General features: G+C 39.8%; 1 non-coding gene across 1 annotated transcript; it reads left to right on the top strand.

The window, feature by feature from the left end:
• Window positions 1–284: 284 nt before the first annotated feature.
• Window positions 285–391, top strand: LOC136221174 (small nucleolar RNA R71). Its single transcript, XR_010684957.1, has one exon. It is a non-coding gene; the product is annotated as a small nucleolar RNA R71 (small nucleolar RNA).
• Window positions 392–8,088: the final 7,697 nt, after the last annotated feature.

Genomic DNA, 8,088 nt, shown 5'->3' with positions numbered 1-8,088 from the left:
CAATTTTGTGCGATAAAGCAGAAAATTGGGCTTGTAGCATCGCGACTGGATCAAGTTCAACTAAACCTTTAACTGATGATGAGGTTGAGGATGATGGTTTTGCCACCGGCATATGTCCACGTTCCGCGGGCCACATACTGCTGTTGATTGCCATTTCCTCCAAAAGTTCTCTCGCTTGGGCTGATGTTTTCTTCATAAATAGCCCTCCCGACATAGCATCTAATGAACCCCTAGTTGTAGGATTAAGTCCATTGTAAAATGTTTGCATTAAAAGTTCAGCGGGTAATTGGTGGTGTGGGCATAAACGTTGAAGTTCTTTAAAACGTTCCCAAGTTTCATAAAGAGTCTCATTATCATTTTGAGAAAAAGATGTTAACTCCTTTATGACTCTTGCGGTTTTTGCTAAAGGAAAATATTTAGATAAAAATGCTTGGGCTAATTGTTCCCAAGTGGCAAAAGTTGTGGCTGGCATAGAAGTTAACCATTCTTTGTCTCTATCCTTCAAGGTGAAAGGAAAGAGTCGAAGTTTGATTGCTTCTGCAGTCACATCTGGAATTTTAAAAGTGTCACAAATTTCAAGGAAATTTGTTAAGTGGGTGTTAGGATTTTCGTTAGGTAACCCATAAAATGTTACATTATTTTGCAACATATTAAGCAAAGCTGGCTTAATTTCAAATTGATTTGCGGTGATTCTGGGTCTAACGATACTATTGGTTACACCGGCCACACCTGGCCTAGCGTATTCCATAAGTGAAGGTGGGTCTGCCATTTTTTCTGGCTCGGTATGTGTTTTTACTGGGGTCTTTTTTTTTGTTTTTCTTGTTTTTCTTGTTCTTCCTAATGGTTTTCTCAATTTCTGGGTCTATAGGGTCTGGTACAATGCCTGAACTTCAAGAACTGCGCATGAACCTGAAATCTTGCACGAACCGAAACTACCTACAAAACAGAATTTGATAAATAAATAAATAAATTAGTATATGAAAACTTTTAAATTATAAAAGTTAGATTAAATATGTTTAAACCTAGATTCGAAATAAAACACGAAAAATTTAAAATTTTGTCAAAAATTTTGGCGTTCCCCGGCAATGGCGCCAAAAACTTGTTGAGCGATTTCCGCAAGTGCACGGTATATGCTTGTAGTAATAAAAGATATCGAACCCACAGGGAACGCTTTTTAACTAAATTTTATTTAATTCGGTTTAGTCACGTGTTTAGGTTTAATAAAAGATAAACGTTTAGTTGATTGAATAGGTTTTGGTAAATTAGGATTAGATAGAAAGATTATATCAAGTTTAGAAGACAATTCCGTTTTGGAATTTTGATTACAAAACAGATACTTCCGTAATTGGAATAAAATACATATTTATTTTCATAAAGCAAAGTAAACAACTTTAACTTTGTGAGATTATGGACATGAAACAATATATCAATTTACTCAATTAAATGGCTTTGAACCGTAGAAATCTCTCTGGATCGGAGTAGATTGCTACCTTAATCAAACTAGCATTTTATGTTTGATAAGCCACGGGCCAGCGATCATATCATCCATAAAAACTAAATCTGTCAAGTGTTCAACAAAGTTCTTATATGAATAAGATGGAAATAGAACGTTTTAATAAAAACACCAATTTATCATTTTGAAAATCATTTTGTCAGAACAACATCAAAATAACAACAGTAAGAATGTATTGAATAAAGAAGTATATCATTAATTGAAATGTGAATTTTCACAAGTTAACAGAGAAGTAGAAACTTGGATAGCATTGTAACGAAAACTTTGAGATCCGGGTCGTCAATCTTTCTCTCAAACTCCGTAGGCTCGTCAAACCTCATGCGCTTCAGCCGTCACTTCTTCTCGCTGGATCTTCGGAATAGAGACTGGTCAGTCCACTACCAGAATGAAAACTAAACTAATTCTGTGTTTATAACTAATCTAAATACAATTCGTGTACAACACGATTGCTTACAGAAATGAACTCTAACTTTCTGATTCTTTTCTGAATCAGAAACTCAACATAACAACTCTCTTCTCTAATTTCTCTAACTTTCCCAACATAACCAACCTTGATTTCTGAAATGAATCACTTATTTATAGTTGTTGAAGGGTTGTAAATGACGGGTCGTGTCTGCTGGTGAAGGGTCGCTTTTATCCGAACGAACAGACGCGTTTTTACGAATTTTAACATGTGTTTAGTGTGCAGGAGGGGTGTCTGTCGTGACTGAGATTCTGAAAATCTCAGTCGCGACAGGGGGTATAGGGGCGAGTTTTCGAGATTTGATTTCCCCCGGTCTGGACTCCGTAAGTCGCGATTGAGATTTTGAGAATCTCAGTCGCGACAGAAAGTATTCCTCCCTGGCGTTCGACTGTATTTCGTCCTCCTCGAGCGTTCTTCTGACTGATATGCATTCTCGGTACGTTTTTAAGGTTTTTCCTCCATTTTAGCTCCGTTTTCGCTCCTATTTGGATTTTACCAAATATTTAGGTACCTTGCATCAAAGAAGTAAATAAAGACGTAAAAGTATTCTAAATGAATATAATTAGCACGATTTCAATGTAAATTTAACGTATTTATATAGGATATTTTAGGTATATTTTGGGCTTAACATTAACAAGCATCTTATGGGCGTATCGTAGTACTCCTCGAACGGCCACGAGTGAAACCCCATTCTCCCTCTCTCATGGTGTGGAAGCTGTAATCCCAGTCGAGATATTGGTTCCGAGTGACAGAGTTGCATTCTATTGCGAGGACGAAAACAGTCAGAGATTGAAAGAAAGTCTTGATCAAGTGGAGGATAGGAGAGATAAGGCATATGTACGTATGGCGGCATACAAACAGCGGATCGTGGCTTATCATGACAAAAATGCCAAACTTGTAGACCTGAATGTGGGAGATCTCGTGCTCCGTAAGGCCGACAAAATCCAATCTAGAGAAGGGAAGGGCAAGCTAGGGCTCACCTGGACAGGTCCATATCGAATAGTGGACAAAATTGGGTTCGCCACATTTAAGATTCAAGACATGGAAGGAAATACATTGCCGCGCACTTGGAATCTCCAAAATCTCCGCAAATACTTCGCCAAGAAATAGAATGTAAACAAAGGTTTTGAGTACTCTTTTTCCTTTAATAAGCTTTTTCCCATGAGGTTTTTCTTATTAAAGGTTTTAATGAGGCTCACATATGAGACCTGCTTGCTGTAATAACGCATATCTTTTATTAATAAAAAGCAATTGTTCTATTGCCCATATTCTTTTTCAGTATTTTCTTGCAGCAATATAAATATTCCAGTCTAAAAAAGAAGGGGGGCATCCAACGCTTCCCACACTCAAAAGTATCGATATCACATAGCTACTTTTTCTCCTCAAAGATAGGAGAACAGTCTCCTGGGCGGATCTATCCTTAGATAGTCACCATTCGAGATAGAGTTAAAACATTCCTTGGACGCAAGGTCTTTACACTCTCTTACTCCCTTCCCAAAGAAGGGTTCACAAGTCCTAAAGACGGATCACTTCACCTCAAAGATAGGTAGCAAGATGATCCCTAAGGCAGCTTTACTTCCGCTAAAAGGAATAAAACAGGTTCAAACCTTCACAAAGGTTCGCATAACGGAGTATGGCTGGCCACCTACTCCAAAAGAAATCCTAAACAGCTTATATATTTACTTACGCAAACGTAAAGGTAAAATAAATAGCGACCATATGGATTAAACAAATTGTACTTAAGTTTTACAAACAACAACACTAAACATTGACAGGAGTATTCTCCTTAGCATTCTTCTCGCCTGAGGCGCCTGTTTGAGAGGCTTCCTTCTCAACAGTTCCAGATACGCCCACCAAGGAGACCTCCTTTTCCATAGAAGGTGTTCCCTCAGAAAGAAGGGTGCCCTTGGTTATCAGCTCCTCACCCGCCTTTGGAGGTACTTCCTCAAGGTCCACTAGCTTGACATCGGTGGCGGGTTTTCTTTCTTCGATGGGTCCCTTTATCCATTTTCGAACATAGTCATGGAGGTAGTCCTTGATGTCCGGGATTTTGTTATATTTGTGAACATCATCTGGGTCTGGAACGGCGAACTGCGGATCTGTAAAATCGATCTCAGGATGCGCCAGCTGGACATACGCCATGATCAGTTCGCCGTAAAAGAAAGCTTGCTCTCCAGCCATGTACTCTGCCTCGCCTAAAGCGTTCTCATGCTCCTGGGAATCTGCCTCAATCTTCTCCTTTAGCTTTTTAATTTCGGCGTCCTTGAGGGCAATGGTGGACGTGGCGGATGCGACATTCGCCTTGGCATCAGCGATTTCTTTCTCCAACCTTTCTATAGTAGCCCTGTCCGCCACACCTTGAGGAGCTCAGCTTCCATAGCGCGAATGTGAGTATACATCTGTCAAAGGCAAACAGTTTTTTCAAAATGAAAGAACAAAGGTACAACTTTTCCTAAAAACGAGATCCTTTCTAGCAAGGGGACTTACCGTAAGAAGCTCCGTCTTTCCCCTTTGAGCGTGGGTTGATCCTGGAATCTGGTTCTGATTCCTCTGTACCTCACCCAACTAACCCAGAGCCTCGTCTAGGTCATTGATAACCGACTCATTCTCTAAGGATCCCTGGACACCATACTTGGCGAACCAGTATCCGCCTAGGTCAGGCTTCGCCGTCTGCATAATGATGTAAGGATTAAAACTTAGATTCCAAACATAACGAACAGATAAAAGGTAAAGACAACCTACTTGTGCCATCTCCACCACGGGCATGGGGAATTTCATGGCATCCGCCATAAACTTTGAACCGCCAGAAGCTGCAGGCTTCCTCCTTTTCAGAGGCGGATCAGCCGTTGTAACAGCCAGACGTTTCTCTGCACCCTTTTGGGGATTCGCCACTTGATCTTTCTTGCGAGCCTCATCCTCCATTAACTTCCTACGCTTCTCTGCAAGAGCGTGATTGGCCTTAGATAAACCCCTGCCAAAAAGAACAATAGAGCAATCAAGGTTCAAAGAAAGAAAACACAAAGTTACCTTGATCAAACTGGGCAATCTTTGTGTAAACAAACTTGTCCCCTTCTCGGAAAATCAGAGGGATATCACTCATCATAAAGTCTAAATCGAAAGCGTATGTCCAGGCCTCCGCCTTGACACTCTTCATGAGATCCGCCACTACCTCATCACTATTTGTCAGTATGCGCATATCTCCCGCCATATGCAAAGGTTTGGGATTCCAATATGAAGGGAAGCCTAGAGATTCGCCCTCGTTTATCTTTATGAAGAAGAATTTTTCGTCCCAACAATGGACGTTGGACATTTTGCCACTAAACGGCGAATACACTCCAAATTTTGCAAAGGTAAGGAAAGACTTAGACTTTCGCTTCGACGGTTTATGAAAGGCTCTGAAGATACGGGGAGTGTATACTACTCCTAAGTTCGAGGCCAGATAGCAGTCTAAAGCTATGTCTAACCAGCCATTAGGATGTAATTGGCTGACAGTGATATCAAAGTAAGAAAGGATGTCCGCCATCATCTTTGGAAGAGGAAGCCGAAACCCTCTCTCCACATGACTATAGTACACCGACAAGAATCCACTTGGCGGACATGAGGGCTGTTGGTGAGCCGCCGCCAACTGAGTCTCATAATTATTTATCCATGGGAAGCGACTCGCCAGATCCGCTAGATCCGCAGCGCTCATATGAGACGGAGTGGACTCCGCTCGAGGTTTCTTTTTCCTAGGTAGGGCAGAAGAGGAGGCCATCGTCCCAGAAAAACGCCTAAGAACTACGGCCGGCGCAGTACCGGTGATCGGAGTGGAAAGGTTTTGACTCCTACCTAGACGAGTTCGATCACAATTACACGCCGAGTTGTGTAACTCAGCTAAATCGGAGCTGACCGTACCTTCGGAGGAAAAGGAATTTTCTGATGACGAAGTAGTCCAACTAAATACAATCTCAGAGGAAGAAGTCAAATTAAAAAGTTTAGAGGTTGATTCGGAGGATGAAGAAGAGCTCCTAAACATTCAGAAAAAAATAGAATGAGGAAGATGAACTTACATGAAAATACAACTTCAAGGATTCTGAAAACTCCGAAGAAAACTCTGCAAAGAAGACGCAAAGGAAAATGGAGAGGAAGAACGAATGGGGAAGAAAGAGAAAAGAAAAAAATGAAGAAGGCGTCTTCTCTCTCCTCGGACAGTGCGCCTGCTACACGTGTCACTCCATGATTGGCATCGAACAGAGTGCTCATTAATGCAAGTAATCATGACGGCGAGTAAGGAAGCTCGAAAGCCCTAAAAGACTTTAAGGGAACTTTGGGGGGGCTTCTGATAACATCGTGATATTATCCCAAGGATCAAAAGGGATATTCGCCTGAAGAACGCCACGTGTTGGTTACCTAATACGGGAATACCACGGCCTATGGAAATAAAGGTATCCGGCGAATCTATGAGGCGAATCTCCAAGGACTCACCAAAAGAGACTCGCGGGCGAACCTACGAGGCGGATCTCCATAAATACTTAATCCGCCATTAGAACGGCTGGGCCGATCTAGCAATAAAGGCCATTAATGAGCTATCAATTAGCTAACCGTCAACTTAAGAGTAACCTGTAACCGCCATTAATGGGACATTAATGGAGACTTTCTAGTTACCGAAAGTTACAACTTCATGACTATATATAGCCTATGTCTCAGGCTATCAAGGTACACATTCATCTTTACCCTTTGTCAATTCAGTTTGCATTCTTGTTCATCCTTACTGACTTTGGCATCGGAGCTTCCCCCGTCGAACCCAACGATGCCCCCACAGGGACGGAAGCTGATCAGAATTTCTCCATAAGTCATCAAATATTTATATTAGTTTTATATAGTGAGGTAGGAGAGAGATCTGGGGAACATATATTTTAAAAATAAAAAATATAAAAGTGTATTTTTTTTGGTTCGTAAGTGTATCCACCGCCGACAGCAGTGGCTATTCACTTTCGCAGATGGTTTGCACCTCTATGGGTGGGACTGCTGGATAAAAGTGTATTTAATATATGAAATAATAATTTTTTTTTTGAAGAAATGAAATAATAATTTTTAAATGCAAAAATAAATCTCAGATCAAAATTCTAAACGTGTTAAATTCAAGTACTAAAAATGTAATTTATCTCTAATAAGTAAATTGCAAATCAGTAATTTGGTTTAATACATTATTTGCCCCTAGTGTTTCGATAGCCCTGCGAACTTGCATAAAATATTCAGTTAGCTGTTTGAACTTGCATAAAAATGTAATCAATTGATCATTCGGTTGCAAAAAAGTAAGTTAAATACAGAAAATGTATTGCATGCGTCTTAAAAAAATTAAAACAATCAAGATCGGAGGTATGCAGTTGTAATATTAGAGAATACAAGGTTTATAGTTGAGCAAGTAATAACTTTATTTTTAATCTATTCTTGAATTATGTAATAACATTCTAAGACACGTGTAATACATCTTCTGCATTTAACTTAATTTTTTTGCAATCGAGTGATCAATTGATTACATTTTACATAAGTTTAGGGGGCTATCGAGACACTTTGAAAGTTCAGGGGGCCAATCAAGCTTTTTGGACAAGTTCAAAGGGCAAATGATGTATTAAGCCCAATAATTTAAAGGGTAAATTCCAAAAAAAACCTCTGTGGTTTGATGTTGTTCCAAAAAAACCCGTGTGGTTTGTTTTTACAAAAAAAAAGGACTGTGGTTTCACCGTTACCCGAAAAACGGAAAATGACTTAACACCGTTAAAAATGCTGACGTGACAAGGGGTAGAGTTGGAAAAATATTTTTTTTTATTTTTTCTTTTTCTTTTTTATTTTTTCTTTTTCTTTTTCTTCTTCTTCTTCTTCCTCTCCTCCTCCTTTTCTTCTTCTTCTCCTCCTCCTCCTCCTCCTCCTTCTTCTTCTCCTTCTTCTTCTTCTTCTTCTTCTTCTTTTCTTCTTCTTTTTTCTTCTTCTTCCTCTCTCTCTTCTCTTCTTCTTCTTTTTTTCATCTTTTTTTTCTTTTTTTTAATTTCCAGAATTATGGACGTCCTCTTCCTATTCATGCCCAATTCCAGAATTTTTTCAGAATTCTCTCTCATTTTTCTTATTCTCTCCT

Source organism: Euphorbia lathyris, chromosome 2, assembly GCF_963576675.1.
Source record: "Euphorbia lathyris chromosome 2, ddEupLath1.1, whole genome shotgun sequence".
Lineage (NCBI taxonomy): Eukaryota > Viridiplantae > Streptophyta > Magnoliopsida > Malpighiales > Euphorbiaceae > Euphorbia > Euphorbia lathyris.
The sequence above is the reverse complement of the archived record's forward strand: the minus strand, read 5'-3'. Positions and strand labels throughout refer to the sequence as shown.